Source organism: Castor canadensis, chromosome 11, assembly GCF_047511655.1.
Source record: "Castor canadensis chromosome 11, mCasCan1.hap1v2, whole genome shotgun sequence".
Taxonomy (NCBI): Eukaryota; Metazoa; Chordata; class Mammalia; order Rodentia; family Castoridae; genus Castor; species Castor canadensis.
Window position 1 is genome coordinate 31,856,072 of NC_133396.1, and position 19,778 is coordinate 31,875,849.

Here is a 19,778-nt window from a genome sequence, read left to right on the forward strand (position 1 = left end):
AGCAAGCTCTGCAAACAGATTGGAGACAATGGGGTAAAGAGAGTTATTTCTCTCATTTATAGAAATGATAGGCTAGTGCTCCCCACTGCACAGGTGATTCTGAGATTTAAATTAGATAGGCTATGTGTCTTGCACATGCACACTTAGCAAAGAACATTAAGACCCACTTTCCATTCCCTTCCTCTTTTTGGCAGCTCCCATTGATTCATCTCTCTCCTCTGGTTCCCACTCTGAAAACTCTGCAACACCATCTTTCTCTAAGATTTTCCTATCCTCAGAGGCCACTATAGGAAGGTGACCAGGAAGTAGTGAAGAGGTCTGGTAGAGATGAACAAATGTGGGTTGTAATACACATGTACATGAAAGCAATGCTAGGAATCTCTCTGTATAGCTATCTCTATCTCTAACTAGCAAAAATGCTATGTCTTTCTTATTATCTCTTATGTTTTCTCTTCAACAAAATTGGAGAATAAGAGGGCAGAACAGGTTCTGACTGGAAGCAAGTGAAGAGTGGGGGGAACGGGGAGGGGGGATGGGAGGGCAGGGGGAAATGTGACCCAAACAATGTGTACACATATGAATAGATATAAAAACAAAAAAAAATAACATCACACACACACAAAAAAAATCTTCCTATCCTGCCATTGCCAAACTTAAAGTCAGCTACTCACTTTGGCCTCTGCAATGTTTAACCCATTTATTGTCACCAGTCTTTTTGTGTGTCTCTCTTTCCTAATGCTTTCCATTGTCCACTGCTGTTGTCCCTATGTGATAACAGGCTAACATGCAAAGAAATAATACACAAGTAGTAAAAATAATGTCCTGAGGCCTTTAGTCTTTGTGGGCAACTTTTTTCTTTCATAACTAAATCACATAAATGAAGTCCCCATTCAGATAACTAGAGGAAGTCCAGAGACTTTCACAACATCTCCGAGGATTTCCTGAGTGACGCTTATGTTTATTTCTCTGGCTCCAAATTTCTGCTCCCGACAGAGTGTCATCTTCTATAGACATGTATGTTGGGCTCTGTACAAGTCCCCAGAAGCTGAAACTTTTGCCCTGACAGTGGAGGTCACCTTGTACAAAGTGTAACTGTTAGTAGTTAGGGTGGGTTCAGACCTTCAATCTGCCGCTTACTAGCTGTGACTTTGGGCAATATATTTAACTTTTCTTTCTGCTAAACCCCTGATTTCTTCATCTGTAAAATGGAATAATAGCATTTATTATGCAGGGTTACTGGGTGGGAAAGCCTCATTTCCACTACGGTGACCAGATGGACAGAGAAAGCTAAAAGAGAGGCAAGATTTTCCAACTTACATCAGGTCCAGAAAGCACAATAGGAGAGGCAGGCCAACCAGGATGGAAGGACTAGACTCAAGAAGAATGGGTGAGACTGAGACAGGAAAGAAGGAGCCAAGGACACCTCCAGTGTAGTTTTCACTTGGTCCCAGTGTTGTAATTTGTGGGGTGAAGGAATCAGATGGCTAGGCACATAGGGCCAGCTCCGTGGTCATGTACCCTATGCAGCCACATAAGACCCTATGCTTAATGTTTTGCTGTCACTCTTTTCATTTTCTGAATAATTTCAGAACAAGAAACCACTCCTCACTCCTTTTCATCTTGGCACCTCACTCCACAAATTCCATGGCCAGCCCTGGGCACAAGTCTTGGTGACAGAGGCAGTGTGGTGGTGGGAGGCTGCTGGGCAGGATTGCCCCTAGAGAAGCCAAGCAGGTAGGGGGAGGTCATTCATTTACCTGTCCTCTGCTGAATAGCCACTGTGTGCTGAATATTCTGCTAGATACACAGAAGATAAAAAAAAAAAAAAGATGAGTAAGATGTTGCCTGGGTCCATGTTCTGATTCATAAGGAATTCAAACCATTTGTTCTCCTGTTGGAAGAGGTTGAGAACAGCATTAATTGAGCTCAGCTTTTCTGAGAAAGAATTTCAACATGGTTTCTTTCTCTTTTTTGTTCAGATTTGATGTGTGTAGACCATGATATTTTGTGACTTCAAAGGAACTATTTCATTAAAAGTGATAGCAAGATATGTAAACAAGGGCCATTGACCACCTTTTATATTATCTACAGCAGATTAAAAGGATGTCCTGTCCCTTGCCAAACACTATCACTTTGATATTTGAATAATTAATCCTAAGAAACTCATTATTTAATTATAAGGTTTGGACAGTAGCCTATGAGACATGAAAGGCTTCTATGAATCTGTATTGTCAGCTGACAGACATAGGAATGCAAAAAGAAATGTTTGAAACTTGAAAATATTCTGAATCAGATCATATTTTAATGATGCCATAAGGAGAGTATGAATACAAGCATAACTGTAAGACATCCTTAGAGTAAGCCCTTAGTCAAATAGCTTTTATTCAACTTCTTTTGTTCAGGCAGGGTTATAACCTAAAGCTGCTGATGCAAAAATCACAGGCTTTTGGAAATGTTAGTGTCAGCTCATCAGAGATGTGATTTACATAGGCAATGTGCTCTGCTAGAAGAAGCACACAACAAGGAGCCAAAAGACCTGTGTCCTAAAACAAAACACAGTGGCCCTCTGTGCCTCAGTTTACCTATCTATAAAGGAAAACATCAGTCAAGAGGACCCCACATTGTAAATGAAGTCTCTTTCTAGCTGGAATTCTGCCTGGGTCCATCTAAAGCACCTTTCTGATGCCTACACCAAAATCAGGATCCCACAAGGTAGTTAAGCTTCCAGTCAAAGAGATTTATTCTCAAGGAAAGTTTTTATTTTTGGATATACAAAAAAAAAAAAAGAGGAAGAAAAAAGGGGAATCTACAAAGAGGAGAAGATGTTAATGGTGAGGCCAAAGCTTAGATTTTTTTAAACTCTGCAAAATCTTAGTGATAACCTTCTCTCACCCACAGCTGGGTGGAGCTCCCATTGTTCTGATCTCCCACATCAGGACTTTAGAACAATGGAGAAATCTTACACTGAAGAACAGAAAATATTTAGGATTGAACATTAAGCAACCCTGTCATTAAAGGCCCTCCATGTGTCCTCCAACCACCAAGAGATCCGCTTCCTCACTGCTCAACAAGCTCCCCCCAGCTTAATTTAGGGAGCTAGCTCCTCTCGATTATATACAGCAGAGTATAATTATACAGCTCCCATACCATCTCTTCAAGGTCTATGCCAACTTTGCATTTTCAAATATTCATTAATACAGTATAGAGGTGCCTCAAAAAATTGAAAATAGAATTACTGATTATCAAGAAATCCCAGCACTGGGTTTATACTTAAAGGATGTGAAATCAGAATGCAGAAGAGATGCCTGCCTTTCCATGTTCATTACAAGTACTGCTCACAATGACCAAGGCATGGAAGTGACCTAAGTGTCCAGCAATTGATGAATGGGTTTTTAAAATGTAATATGGATACACAATGAACTATTACTCAGCCTTCAAACCAAAGCAAACAAAACAAGAAATCCTGTCATTTACAATGACATGGATGAAGCTAGAGGACATTTTAATAGAGTAAAATAAGCCAGGCCCAGAGAGACAAATACATCAGATCACACTTACATGTGGACTCAAAAAAAAGTGAACTTGTAAGATGAATGCATCTATAGATATATATATATGATAATACATGTGTGTGTGTGTATGTGTGTGTATACATATATATATGTACACATAGGGAGAGAGAACAAAATTGTATTAGTGAGTCTGTCTGAGGGAACTAAAGGAGGTGGTAGAGGGAAAGAAAATGTTAGAGAATGAAAAATATTGCAACAGATCATCTATATATGAATGTAATATAACATGCTGTACTGTAAGTTGTGGAATATTAGGGGAGCATGGTAATAGAGAAAGAATAAATAACAGGAGAATTAATTTGATTAAAACATGGATGTATACAGTCCTGAAGTACCAATGTAAAACCCCCTTGGGCCATCAATATACATTAAAAAAAATGAAGGACAGGAGGGTAAAACAGGACTTTTCTGGAGGCAGGTACCTGTGGGAGAGGGGCAGGCTTAAGGAAATGGTGGATGAGGGTGAATATGGTGGATTTATTTTGTACTCATATATGAAAATAGAAGAATGAATCCTATTGAAATTGCTCTAAGTGGGGAGAGGGGGAAGAGGGAAAATAATGGCATGGGTAAAAGATATATTGTAAGCACATATGTAAATGTCAAAATGTTTCTCCCTATACAGTTATCATATGCTAATAAAATTTTAAAAGTAAATTTTAAAAAAGGTGAACTCATGGAAGCAGAGGGCAGCACGGTGGTTACCAGAGGCTGGGAGGGCCGATAAAAAAAGAGATACATTGGTCAACAGATAGGAAGTTTCAGTTACGTAGGAAGAATAAGTTCTGGTGTTCTATTGCATGGCCTGGTGACTATAGGTAACAATAAGGTATTGTGTATTTCAAAATAGCTAAAAGAGAAGATTTTAAATGTCATCCCGAAGAAATATTAAGATGACAGAATGAAAGAAATATTGAGATGACAGATATGTTAATTATCCTAATTTCAACTTTCTACAATGGATACATATATTGAAACATCACACTGTACCCCATAAATATATGCAGTTATTGTCAGTTTAAAATAAACTTTTAAAATACACTTTGCAAAGCAAAAGGTCATCTCCTAGGGTTTCCCGCTTTAGTTACAAAGGAAGTATCAGAATTCTTCCAAATTCCATGACATTATGTGGTAGGGAAAGTACAGAACAGCAGTCCTCAACAGGAAGGGAAGGCCTAGCAACTGTGCCCCTTCAGTGACATTTGCCAGTGTTTGGAGACATTTTCACTTGTCACAGCTAAGAGCAGGGATAATACTGCTATGCACTGGTTAGAGGCCAAGGACACAGCTAAACCTCCTACAAGGAGGCACCAGGAATCCTCAGCTGTGTCAGTAGTGCTGAGGGTGAGCTCTCTCTGATTGATTTGTACCTCCACTGACATGATTAAGTTTCTCTTCCTCATGTGGTTGAAGAGACCAGGCAGTTCAGGTTTTAAACAGCCATGTTTTCACCATGCTATATTTGTTTTAAAATAATTCACACATGTCTTTTCTCAGTTGAGGGGTTTGGGGAATACAACATGTAAATGAGGTCTGTTTCATGTAAAGTAAATCCATGACCTCTAGATTTGTAGTACTGTTATTATCTTTAATATATTTACCTCGCAAGAACTTAACACAGGCACGTCCCAATGGCTCCTCAGATCCAACATGTCTAAAACTTCTTTGGCTTCAGCTTAGAGCTCCATCTCTTCTCACCTGATTTCTACTTCCTAGCCAGTTATTAGGCTTAGTCCAGATCTGCTCCTCCCCATCTCTGTGGGAAACTCCATCACCCACCCAGCCCAGCCCAACCCCAGGATCACCTCCAGTGGTCACTGGGTGATGACTAATCCCATTCTCTTCTCCCTCATCTTTCTTCTCTAGTTTAGTACCTCAACATCTGGGTTTACTTCAGTCACTCCTCATTCCTGTTTCTTTCTTCAGGCTGACCTCTCAGCAATCTACTGCTGTACAAATTCATTCATACCTCTCCCCTGTTTTAAAAACCTTTAAATGTCTTTCATGGATTTCAGAATAACATTCAACTCTTTACCTGGCTGGTGAGATCTACTTTGCTAACCTCTATCCCTAATTCTCCTCGTTGTTCCATGTGGAACTCTTCCATCCAACTATTGTAAGCTACTCAGTGTTACCTTGTCACATATCCTGTCTCAGGGCCTTTGCATGGGCTGTTCTTCAGGGAAGGCCCTTTTGTATCTCTTCTTCAAACCCACACCAATTCATTGTGAAATCCCAGCTCCACCATCACAGTTCTGAGACCACGCTCCTGAATGACCAAAGTCATTGTTCTCCATGTATGTCCTTCAAGATGCATGGCAAGAAGGGTTCTCCGGGCACATAAATTTGGGACATTTCCTCATTCCCTAGAATTTATATCAAATACTGAAATATTAAAAGTTCTTTAAAAGATTACAATAGAAGTACCCGTTTAACTATCTTTGATCTAACATTTCCTAAACTCGAACATTTAGCTTCTATTTTCCACAAAACCATTATCAGTCTTCTTTGATGATATTTAGGAATGACTTCTATGACAATGCCAAAGTTTCACATACCCTGTGAACCTGGGAATGCTGGTAGGCCTGTTTTCTGTCTTTCAAAGTTGAATTGAGAATCCCTGAGAAGATCTATGTGAAACACTGCCTAAGCTTGAAAGCTTCCTACAACGTACTCCCAGCAAAATGCAGCCCCTAGAAGGTGGAGCCCATCACTAATTGACCATCCCTATGCTTCAATCAAAACTTGGGAAAAGGATGTATCCCTAAATATTGGAATAATTGGATAATGAAATAAAATTTTAGTCCTAAAATTGAATTAACCCAATGAGAACAAAAATAAAATGTTTTAAATAGGTAAATATGTATCATATTTATACATCTGCATGTAATATGTATCTTGTCAATGAAAAGCCTGCCATTGATGAAAGATGCCCAAATCATGAGAATTTCCAAGGAAACTGAAGACCAATAGAAGTTCTGTTGTGATTTGTTAAAGATGAGAATCAAACAGAACTATGTGATGTACAATAAATTCATAGGCTTTTTTTTTCCAAAGTTCAGTGGTAGCCAGACATGAATCCACACCAAGAACAATATATAACAGTTGAAAATACATTCAAATATTCTTACAGAAGTCTCTGTATAATTTGCAATGGTTAAAAATGTGGGTGGAAGTTATACAAGGGTACTTGGGTAATCCTCTTTTCTTCCAGCTCTCTATAGGAGTGACAGGGTGGTTTCCAACTGTCTACAAATTGGCCTCCATTTGTTTGTAGTTCATGGGAATCCCATACACCCTGGCTTACAGGTTCTGGGGGATGGTTCAGGTTTAACTGGTAATGGCAGCTTCTCAGCACCATTGTTTCTAGGGCTGGGGAAGTTATGGTGTCTTAGGTGGCATAAGTGATCCTGCTCACAGAACCTACAGTTCCTACTCAGTGTGGTTCATGGGGCAGCAGCATCAATATCACATGGGAGTTTGTAAGAAATTAAAAGTTTCAATCCCCATCATAGATCTCCTGAATCAAGTTCACAGATGATCTGTGAACACACTCAAAGGTAAGAAGTACAGACGTAGGAGATGCTGTCACCAGCACTCATCACTTTGTAGGCATGGCTGGGGAGGAGTCTTTTCTATATAATTTGAACAGAATTAATAAGCTCTGCATTTGCCCCTAAGGATCTGAAGAACTTTACTCAGTGGGGAAGTCCTAGCCAACCAACCCATTCACCAAGAAAAGATTCCTCCCTTTCCTCTCACCACATGCAGACCCACTACTGCTTATAAGACCCAATAATCTGCCTGCACATGTGCTGAGGATCCATTTTCTCTTAATCAGTGAGAAAGATGTGGATATGTGCAGACAAGGAAGAGTAAGGAAGACCATGCAGGAGGCATTGAAGATGTCTCAGCAGTTTGAAGGAGGAAAGAACAACATAGGCAAGGTAGCTCTCTGGGAGTTCAACTTAAAGGAAGAAATAAAAATAATTCTAATTAAGAATAATGCCAACTCCTAGGGAGACTAGGGAAATAATTACAAAGGAACCATCTGAGAAAAAGAAAGAGTTCTTAGAACTCAAGAACATTGCTGAATATAGTATCAGGAAATTCAGATGGAAGATGATCACATAGAGAAAAAACTCAAAGGAATAGAAATTATGTGTGGCCAGTGAAATAGGATACATGGAGTATAGATCCTGTTATTAATAAAAGTGATATGACCAATATGACTTTTTTCTTCTTGAAGATTAATTTGTTCTCTCCATTTCAGATTAAGTTACACATACACTCTTGTATAGTACTCAATTCTAATTCATACCCACAGTGTGAAACTATGAGTCTAAAAGCAAAAGTTCAAAAAGTTCTGGTCCATACAAGCTCATTGTAATAGCAAAATAAAAAAAAAATCCCATGAACAACTCAAATGTTCATTAATATGGGATAGACTGAATAAATTAAGACACATCCATTGAATGGGTTTGTATCTGGCTGCTTAAAAGAATGAAGAGAGCTGTATCTACTGACTTAGAGATTATATACAGAAAAAAACTATTAAGAGAATAAAAATATAGCAAATTATTTAGCATGGCCTTATTTCTATTGAAAATCTTTTAATGATATACATGTGTATGTATAACGGTTTACCCTGTGTCTGTGCTTTCATGAGCATCAAAACAATTCAGAACTATACCCTGATGTACCATTAATAGTAATTGCCTCTGGGAAATGAGCAAGGTAAATATGAGCAAGGCATTTGACTTGCTTCTTTGTAGACTTCAAAATAACTCTGTGTGATTCTGAGCTCTTTCACTTTAGTATTTTCTGTATTTTTTTCTGTATTTTCCAAATTTTCTGTAATGAAAATTGCTTATTTAAGTTAAAAACATTTTAACTGCTAAAAAGGCTAGGAAGAAATCAAGATACAAGAGGCCATGTATAAGTAAACATGGTAAGGCAGTAGAATGCCTGTGTCTAGGCAAAGGCACAGAATTGAGGCTATTGAGAAAATAAAAGTCAAATTCCAATATCATAAGAGAAGTGATTGGAAATGCTTAGTAAATTCTTAAAATGCAAGCAGCAGGTGGGACACCAGGTGGAAGCAAACATGCTACTGTGAGTACAATTATGAACAGTCATGAAGAAACTATCTGATACCACTTTTTAGACCAGAGCCCATGGCAGGCCAATCCAGAACTCAACGTCAGAGACAGAAGGTTGGAGATATTACGTGACCTTCTCATCACCATTTAAGGAAACAGCACGGAACATTTTGATCCCAACAAAAGGTGAAATTCTTATACAATAACTTCTCAGTTTGAAATTAATAAAGTTAATCACACTATCATATGCTAAGGACTTAGAATGGGGCAGGTCTCTGCCCAGAGCTTTACCTATAGCATGTTCTCCAACAAGCATACTAATCACAGAAGAGGTGGCAACACTACTCTTATTTCCATTTGGTAACTGACAATCAAATAACTGGCTAGAGGTCACACTGGACATCAGTGGAAGAACTGAGATTTGAACTCCTGGTTCTTTGGTATCATTGCCTCTGTGCTCAGAGTGGGAGCCATAGACAGAGCCCTTTGAACTTCAGCAGCACAGTCCTGTGCCTTCAGCACATAGTTTTAGGTTTCAAAGAACACTTGACCAGAGTGAGAGGAGATGTATAATTCACAAATAATTATTATTATCTGATAATTAGCATCTTAAATAAAACCTTTATCAATTCATTCTTAACCTTCCAGATAATTTAAGGTTATTGGTTTCCAACACTCCTGGGAATGAGCTGAATAGAGAATAACCATTTATACCAAAGTAGTAAGCAAGTAAGTAAAATCAACATAAGTCAGAATTATTTCAATATTCTGAGTCAGAACATGGCAGTTATTTCTTCACAAAATTCATAATCTTGGGCACATAAAAATTAGCTTGTCATGTATCATAAAGAGAAATGGGTATTTTGGAGACTTAAGTCCTTATGTTACATTATACAAAGAATCTGGGTTTGAATGGATTTAACTTTTTACAAATCATAAAATTACTAAATAGAAGACCATGCAGTCAATCAGCATAGAATATTCACAAATTAGTAGGTGGTCTTGCTTTCTAATGAGTGTAAAGTATAGTTTACAGGTGGCAAACAGGGAGGACCAGCCCCAGGAACCAGGGTGAGAATGTGAGGTCAATGGGTTGTATAGAGAGTCCCCTGCCTGAGCACTGTAATCTGGATGTCAGCTGCTACGGACCCCCATTTGAGAACACAGAGACAATTTTTCTGTGTCCTTTGGGGTTCATATGAGAGTGGATTTCAAGCATTTCTATACACTAACAATGAGCAAACTGAAAAAGAATGTATGAAAACAATTCCATTTACAATAGCCTCAAACAAAATCAAATACCTAGGTGTAAACCTAACAAAAGATGTGAAAGACCTCTACAAGGAAAACCATACACTTCTGAAGAAAGAGATTGAGGAAGACTATAGAAAGTGGAGAGATCTCCCATGCTCATGGATTGGTAGAATCAACATAGTAAAAATGTCGATACTCCCAAAAGTAATCTACATGTTTAATGCAATTCCCATCAAAATTCCAATGACATTCATTAAAGAGATTGAAAAATCTACTGTGAAATTTATATGGAAACACAAGAGGCCACGAATAGCCAAGGCAATACTCAGTCAAAAGAACAATGCAGGAGGTATCACAATACCTGACTTCAAACTATATTACAAAGCAATAACAATAAAAACAGCATGGTACTGGCACAAAAACAGACATGAAGACCAGTGGAACAGAATAGAGGATCCAGATATGAAGCCACACAACTATGAGCAACTTATCTTTGACAAAGGAGCTAAAAATATACGATGGAGAAATAGCAGCCTCTTCAACAAAAACTGCTGGGAAAACTGGTTAGCAGTCTGCAAAAAACTGAAACTAGATCCATGTATATCACCCTATACCAAGATTAACTCAAAATGGATCAAGGATCTTAATATCAGACCCCAAACTCTTAAGTTGATACAAGAAAGAGTAGGAAATACTCTGGAGTTAGTAGGTATAGGTAAGAACTTTCTCAATGAAACCCCAGCAGCACAGCAACTAAGAGATAGCATAGATAAATGGGACCTCATAAAACTAAAAAGCTTCTGTTCATCAAAAGAAATGGTCTCTAAACTGAAGAGAACACCCACAGAGTGGGAGAAAATATTTGCCAACTATACATCAGACAAAGGACTGATAACCAGAATATACAGGGAACTTAAAAAACTAAATTCTCCCAAAGCTAATGAACCAATAAAGAAATGGGCACGTGAACTAAACAGAACTTTCTCAAAAGAAGAAATTCAAATGGCCAGAAAACACATGAAAAAATGCTCACCATCTCTAGCAATAAAGGAAATGCAAATTAAAACCATGCTAAGATTCCACCTCACCCCTGTTACAATAGCCATCATCAGCAACACCACCAACAACAGGTGTTGGCGAGGATGCGGGGAAAAAGGAACCCTCTTACACTGTTGGTGGGAATGTAGACTAGTACAACCACTCTGGAAAAAAATTTGGAGGCTACTTAAAAAGCTGGACATCGATCTACCATTTGATCCAGCAATACCACTCTTGGGGATATACCCAAAAGACTGTTACTCCAGAGGCACCTGCACATCCATGTTTATTGTGGCACTATTCACAATAGCCAAGTTATGGAAACAGTCAAGATGCCCCACCACTGACAAATGGATTAAGAAAATGTGGTATCTATACACAATGGAATTTTATGCAGCCATGAAGAAGAACGAAATGTTATCATTTGCTGGTAAATGGATGGAATTGGAGAACATCATTCTGACTGAGGTTAGCCTGGCTCACAAAACCAAAAATCGTATGTTCTCCCTCATATGTGGACATTAGATCAAGGGCAAACACAACAAGGGGATTGGACTATGAGCACATGATAAAAGCGAGAGCACACAAGGGAGGGGTGAGGATAGGTAAGACACCTAAAAAACTTGCTAGCATTTGTTGCCCTTAACGCAGAGAAACTAAAGCAGATACCTTAAAGCAACTGAGGCCAATAGGAAAAGGGGAACAGGTACTAGAGAAAAGGTTAGATCAAAAAGAATTAACCTAGAAGGTAACACCCACGCACAGGAAATCAATGTGAGTCAATGCCCTGTATAGCTATCCTTATCTCAACCAGCAAAAACCCTTGTTCCTTCCTATTATTGCTTATACTCTCTCTACAACAAAATTAGAAATAAGGGCAAAATAGTTTCTGCTGGGTATTGAGGGGGGGGAGCGGGAGGAGGCGGAGTGGGTGGTAAGGGAGGGGGTAAGCAGGTACTTTACTATTTGAGCCATACCTCTAGTCCATTTTGTTCTGGTTATTTTGGACATGAAGTCTCTTGAACTATTTTCCTGAGTTGGCCTCTCACTGGGATCCTCCAGATCTCAGCCTCGCAAGTAGCTAGAATTAGGGGAATAAGCCACCAGCACCCAATGACCCCTTAAACTCTTATGTGGTGGAAGAATGGATTTTGCTAAAGTATGTGCATGAAAATGCAAATGGCTGACTTGGTCTCTTAGTCCCTGCAAGGAGCCCATTGCTCTTGCCTGGAGCCCACACTTTTGATGATGCTCTTTTGCTTGATGTGCTTGACACTCCCATCTACCTTCTCCCTTCCTGCTCTGAGGTAGGAATAAGACCTCCCTTGGATTCTTATGAGGAATAAGCTAATCAGTACCTGTAAAAGCACTCTGGGAAGTTTCTGAGAAGTTTTAGCATTCTTGGTGATTATTACTATTAAATATGAATTTCTCACTACATTTTATTCCAAGATATCCCTTAGACTTCCTTGAACTGTCTAGATTGGATCTCCAAATTCCACCTTCCCACAGTCTGACCAGCACTGTAACCTTGTACCATACTGTGTTATGTTCTCTCCAAACTCTCTAGTTATCTCTATAACCATGCAGACGTTGATCAGAAGGGCAGGGGATGTATTATTAGGGTCTAGCACAGTGTCCTGCACATAGTAGGTAGCCAACAAACAGTGAATGAATTGAACATTTTTAGTCACCCCTTTCTACTTTAAAAATTCAGGTTTTCCTTTTTCTATTGTGGAAATAAGCTTTCAAAAGAAAAGATGAATTTTTATACAGTCTGTGAAACCGAACCATCACAGTTTTCATAACTGCTTGGTTTATTTTGTACCCCAAGAAAAATTATTGGCACCATCACATTAGGTAACTACATAACACAGTTTGAAGGACAGCTCTGAATAGTGTTCAAAATAATCAATGATATTGCTGTGAAACTGTTGCCCAAATAAAGAGTTCTTGTCCAATGAAACCGTGAGGTAACAATTTTCTTTATTCCTACATTTTGTGGCTAAAGGCTCTACTATGTGAGGCAAAACTTTTCTCAGTAGGTGAGAGAGTTCTAAATTTATTTCTTAGCAACAAGTTCCTCAAAGGAGCTGATGAGTACACGATTTCAGAAGAGTTTTCAGTACACTTTTTTGTTTGAAGGAGTGATAGGTAGAAGTGTATGCCAGGCTGTGATCAGAGCAGTATTCATTACTTCTTCCAGTTAGTGACACATGCGACATCTTGAGTCATCCTATAGGATCCTTCTAAGAAACTAAGCCCAGTACAAATGGTTCAAGAACCTACCTATGGGAAGAGCAATTATCCCCATTCTTCATAGACCTGGCAATTTAATAACTTAATAATTTGTCAATCTATGAGTTCTACCCCCATGGATAGGAATTAGGCAGCTTGCTAAAAACTTTAGGACTTCCCAATGTGAATGTTCTTGAATTATACTCAGCAATTGGAGGAATCAAGATGGGAGAAAGTAAACTGGGAGAGAAATTTGGGACAATGACACAGCTTCAATAGCCAAGTATAGAGATGTGTTACTCAAGCAAGACTCTCTCCATAGCTATCTTCTTAGCGTCCATTTCATAGATTTGTTTTCTGTTCTTAATTTGATTTCCCAGCTTGACCTTCTGATAACAGTGACAACTGGAACAATACCAAATGGCATTTACCAAGTCCTACTTGGCCAGTCTGCTTTCCATTACTGTAACAAGCATCTGAGATAATAAACTTGTAAAGAGAAAATGTTTATTTTGGCTCACAATTTTAGAGGTTTTCTTCCATGAGCAGCTGGCTTCATGGCTTTGGGATTATGGCAGTACCTCCTGGTGGGAATGTATGATAGAGCAAAACCACTTACCTCATGACCAGAAAGTGAAAGAGAGAAAGGAAGGGACCAGAGTCTCAAAATCACCTCCGAAAGCATTCCCTCAACCACCTAAATACCTCCCACTAGACCTCACCTGGTAAAGGTTCCACATCCTACCAACAGAGCCAATTTGGGGACCAAGCATTTAACACTTGGGGTTTTGAAGAATATTCCAGATCCAAACTCTCCACTGTGGAGACTACATTATATAAATATTTTACATTTTTATCATATTTATCCCTTTCTAGCAATCTCAGAGAATTGAATCAATTTTCCAAAGTCAGACCATTTATAAGAAAAATGACAGAGGTTGGAAAAACATTGCTCACAGAAGTAGCCAGAATGATTTATCCAGATCAATGTGGGTGGATTGGCAAGATCTTTCTGTAGGTCTGAGGACATCATGGCTTGAATGCACAGTCTTAGAGATGACCCAGAACCACATGAATCTCAGAATGTAAACAGAGTAGTTCATATCGATCATGGAAATTTTCCAGACATCCTCTATCAATCCTGCTACCCTGAAAAGTACCCCTTTAGAGATAACCACAATAGAGCCCCAAAAAATGAATTTAGAAGAGAGCTGAATTGTCTGATGGGCTGCCACACTTAACAAGTTGCCTGCACACCTGGAAGATTCCTTCCAAGAACAGGCACATTTTAATTATTCCTCCCTTTCTCTACCACCTTGAATAAAGAGAAAACTGGCATTCATTTCAATCCTCCCTTGAGTGTGCCTCCCGACAAAAGCTTTTCATATCTTGGAAAAGAAAACTGTCCACTTATCCCAAGAAGCATGAATGGAGAAAATTATAATTTTTCAGAGGACTTCCTTTAGTGGAATAATGAGTCAGAACTGGGCCTATAAGAACAAGGTACATGTCAGCACAAACCAGAAGCAAGTTGTGAGTCTAAGTCTTGAACTAGACAACCAGGCTCCTCATATTTCCTCTCCAGGATCTTACCTGGGAGACAAAGTAAGCATCAAGTGGTCTTAAAATTCTAGGACATTCAGGGACAAGGAACTGAGTACGCTATGAGATGTGACAGTTGACTTCTTTATGTTCTACAGTTCCCCATAACCCCAATCCCCATAACCCCAATGAGAGTCTCCTAATAAATATATTTTTGTCATTAGGCTCTTCATTCTTTTTCACTCAGTGGCTATACCTTCAAAGGAAATCCAATGCTTTTTTCATTTTGAATTGGTTACTGTACAATTTTTTAACATACTTTTTTTCTCTTTGTTTCAGAGGGTACCTTTTAAAGACAGGCATTTCACTTGCAGCAAAATGTAAGTACATTTCCTCCTTGAAATGGTATCTACTTCTCAGCTGTGATTCCTAAAAACTCCTAATCTTTAAGGCTCCCAGCTCACATTGCTGCATTTTAGAAGTCTGGCTCTACAAATGCAGCCACAGTTTGAAGCTAATGTTTCACACTACTGATTTGTGTGACATCATGAAGCATTTAGAAACTATTCTGGAAGCAGATTGAACCTGATCATGGCTGTGACAATACTGCATCTAAAAAGCTGATAAAAGTGTGGGGGAATTATGCATATTCATCTAGACATTATGGTCACCCTTGACATTAAACATGAATATTCAATGTTTCTCTAATGGCTGATTAATTTATTGCTCTTCACCCAGTTGGTCTTCACCATGTAGTCACAAACTGTTTTTTGTTTAACAGCATGGTAGTTACCGTAATAATTCCTTTCTGTGTCTACTGCATTGCAGCCACCCTGTAAACCGGTGTTCTTTCTAGAACTAATCTCCTGTGGATTATGTTTCTTTACTCTGGTACTCCCAGTGTCTATACCCAAATTTCAAATACCTTCTCTAAAAGACCAAATAAAATTGCAGTAGATCTCAATTAGGAGTTCTAAGGATTTCAGAGTTTTGCTGATATGAATGGGATTTTTTTATCCTTTTTTTAATGCTTTTAAGTGATTTTAACCAATCTATGTGTGTGTGTATACATATGAAAATTTCATTTGTCTCTGGAATAATCTGATAACATCTAAGTTCAAAAAGCAGGAGATAGAGAAACCTGGCATTCATTTTAAAATGAAGACCCTGGCTCTTCAAAAGGTAATGAATTGCTTGGCACTACAGATAAGTAGGCAAGAGATCAATAATTATAGGGTAGAAGGATGACCCAGGTAAACTATAGAGGCTATATCAACTCACAGCTCCTGTTTCATGCAGAATTTCCAAAAAAGAGTACATCTCAGCAGACACTGAAACATTGAACTAGACCTCCTTAGACCCATCAGAATCCAAAGGTCTCACTTGAATTATACATAGTATACGTGTTCTAATAAATTCTCTTTCAGATTATGAAGCCCATGAGAAAATGATGTGTTCAGCTGAACTGCAAGAAAAATCTTAGTTTTTACTGATTTCCCAGGGTGCTATTTTTTGTTTGCTCTCTAGAATAAATTGATCCCATTGCTCTACACCAAATATTCAAACATCAGCACAAGAGACATCCATTCTCCAACTCATTCAAATTTAATGTCAAAGTATTATGCATTCACTGGAATTTTTTTAAATGTCAAGCTCTGCATTATACTGCGTTGGTCTTTATTGCATTATCAAGACACCTGCATGTTATGAATATTTTAAGCATCTTTACCAATAAAGTCATGTTAGCTTTTATGAGTAGTGCCCCTTTTCTTGTGTTACCAGTATATTGCTTATATAAAGGTTAGCTTTTGACTATATTCTCTCTTTTGAGCATTGAGTGCTGTTCAGGGGAAAATGCCTGCACTTATTTTTTGCATATTCTTATTTTGTAGCTCATTATCATATGTCACTTTCCATTCAGTTTCACTACTGTTTGAAATAATTTGGTAATATTCAATCCTAAAATGTTGCTGGTATATGTTCATGGTGAAAATTAGGTGAAAGGAAATTTATTTTCTTTCTTTACCCTTCTGTTACAAAGATATTTTTTGATAGGTTCAGGATTTTAAGTTGGCAGCTTTTATTTCTTGAGTATTTTAAAGATGTTGCTTCCTGGTTTAGGTGCTTACATATCTTCTAATTAAGATTCTTCTTTCACTCATATTTTCATACTCTGTATGTATTAGCTACTCCTGTGGCTGATTTTAAGGCATTCTCTTTATAACTGTTTTCACTCATATTTGATTATAATGTATCTTCTTCATGTGGTTTCTTTCTATTAGTGTATCTTGATAGTTTCAAATATGCATATAAGGTACTTTGATCAATTTACTTCCCCTATTGCTCTTTCTTATTCCCCTCCCTTTTAAAACAATTTTAATGGTTTTAATTATTCTATTTTCATACACATATATGAAGTAGCGAAAGGCCATTTAAGGCAGCACTTCAAGTCATTATATATAAACATATGCATATATATGACTATTATCCCCAAGATCTCTTTATCAAAATTTCAGTTAAAAACACTCTTTACCTCTCAGATTGTGGGGGATGGGGGTGGGGGAAAAGTAGGTAAGGTAGGGGCTGACGGTTTTACCTTTGAAAGTTCAAATGTTATCCCTTTACTTTCACTTTTTTTTTTCTTTTTGGAGAATATACCAAAGAATGGTTGCCTGTTTTATTTGTAAGTACTCTGAGGCATAAACTTGCACTAGAATTTTACACTCTCCAGACAAAATGAGTCTACTCACTCCCCAAGTCATCTCTGAGCAACTGGAAGAAGATGAGTATGAGTATGAAGATGAGTCAAGAAAATGCATTAAAATCACCAGGTCATGATGACTGGGGTAGCTTGTGGAGGCCACATGCATCAGTCTCTCTGGAATTGACCTTGTATCCTAATGACAACTGAATTACAGAACCAATATAAATGGAAAACCACCTAATCAGTGCTCCATTACACAAGGGTTAGATTATAGTGAGTGGCGAGAGGCTTTCCAAGTGGAAGGACCTGGGAGCATGTTTGGGACACATAAAAATCTCAGCCCCAAGGAAGGAGAGTTGCTTAGTCAAGTCGGAGGATGTAGCTCCACACAGAAATAGGGCTGGGTGAGGGAAGGACCCTGAAGGCTCACAGCTAAGTTCCAGGGCACTCTCTCAGAAGTTGTATGACTTTGAGAATGTCAGTTAACTCCTCAGCTTCTAAGTTTCTTTATTATGTGGAGTTGGGGAGGAGGAAGGAAGATATATTTTTCCACCTCCTTCAAAGGGTTGTTAGAAGAGTCACATAAGATCATGTTGGGGGAAGAGTTTAGGTCATAAAAGTGCCTTGGACCCATAAGGAATCTTATTAGGTTATTGGGGACTTTCCCTGTTTTATCAGGGGTCCCTGGCACTCTGGTGGCAAACTATGGCCCTTTAAAGTCAATACTCTGCAGTGGTAGAAAACAGAACCCTATTGAGCCAAATTCGTAATCCTGCAGAGACTTGTACCCACTCTTGTTTGTTTGAACTACTCATATTCTTTAGGATCACTGCCTCCTGTGGGGGTGAATTGTCTTCTTTCTGGGTGGTATGGGTGAGAAAGTTGCCAAACAAACCTGGATTATCCAGAGCCCTGTAAAACGCGCAATTGCTTTTTAAGAGGCCTGGTGATATTGTGTGTTCCTTTCAATTTTTGGCAGTAACGATTTTCTGCAATTTGTGGTTTTGCAATTTCTCTTTACACAGACGACAACACCCTGGCTCTCGTTCAATGGCCCATTGGTGGGACTGAGGTGGGGGAAGAGAGAGATTCCCCGGGGCTCTGACTGCTCCAGAAAAAGAAGGACATGTTAATGAAATAAGTCAGAAAGAGTGCTAGAAACTAGTGGAAGTTGATTGGTTCATGGGGAAGAAACAACTTTTAATAAATTGCATGATGTGACTAGGATTTTATTGGGGGTTTTCATCTGGGCAAAAATCTGGTCCCCTAACTCTTCTTGCTTTTCCATTAAGCTTTGTCTGAGTTATAATGTCAATCTCTTCTATTTTTTTCTGTACTCAACAAGTCTAGAACAGTTTCTTCCAGGGGTTTCTCTTGGCCCATTTGGTGAGATCTTTAAATATTCTGCCTGTAAGTGTCCACTTGTCAATTACACTTACTTAGTTTGTGTAAATTTGCTCAAGATCCATGTGCCAGGACTTTTGCTCCCATTCTGGTTGCTTTTTCTTCTTCTCCATGGCTGAACTACCCTTTGCAGAGGAGGTCTGTGGCCCACAGGCAGTGAAGGGATGCAGCATTTATCCAGGCAGAATGATTTCTTCTGTCTGTCTCTATTCATGGCCTCTGGAAAGGCTTTGCAGATTTCTGAGGGCTTTCTTATGGCTGCTAGGCTCTGTGCTGAAGGATTTAAAGTGTCATCCAGTGGTAACCTTGTATTCCCTCTGTGTTCCCTTCTTTGTATCAAAACAGCCCCCTGTGATCCACAATTAGATTCCTGGGGCTTATGCCCACAGCAATGACCTAAAAGATACTACTTCTTGTCCTTCTAAGAAGAATATAAAAATAATTGCTACTTATATGTCAGTTACCATCCCTTAAATTCTGCATTGGGGAAAATATGATCTGCGTGTGCATGTGTGGTATGTGTGTATGTGGTGTGCGTGTGTTTGTGTGTGTGCATGTGTGTGGTGTAAAAGTTTAAGGAAATGTTCCTGTTAAGGAATCATAAATCATGGGGTTTTAATTTTGGAAGTGGCTTTCAATATGATATGGTTCAATAGCACACCCCAAAACCATCCTCCTCAAACACTCTCTCTAAGAGCCCTCCCCCTTTCTTATATGGTGGCCCAATCTACTTTTTAAATAGCTTAACATCTTCTGTTCCTAACCTAAAGATAACCTCCCTGTGACTTCAGGTCATCAGTGCTGGTTTTGCCTTCTGGAGCAGTTCAAAAGAATCAACTTCTTCCACATGAGAACCCTCCAAATATTTTCGAATCTGATCCACATTCTCTGAGTCTTCCTTGTCCAGGCTAAACATACCCAGTT

The 19,778-nt window shown here is 38.7% G+C and overlaps 1 protein-coding gene across 1 annotated transcript in view; it reads left to right on the top strand.

The window, feature by feature from the left end:
* Ankfn1 (ankyrin repeat and fibronectin type III domain containing 1) overlaps nt 1–19,778 on the top strand; it is a 418,857-nt gene that overhangs the window by 124,769 nt on the left and 274,310 nt on the right. Inside the window, exon 2 of the mRNA XM_074046108.1 lies at nt 15,086–15,126. The gene's annotated coding sequence lies outside the window, so the exon portion shown is untranslated. The remainder of the gene's footprint in view (nt 1–15,085; nt 15,127–19,778) is intronic.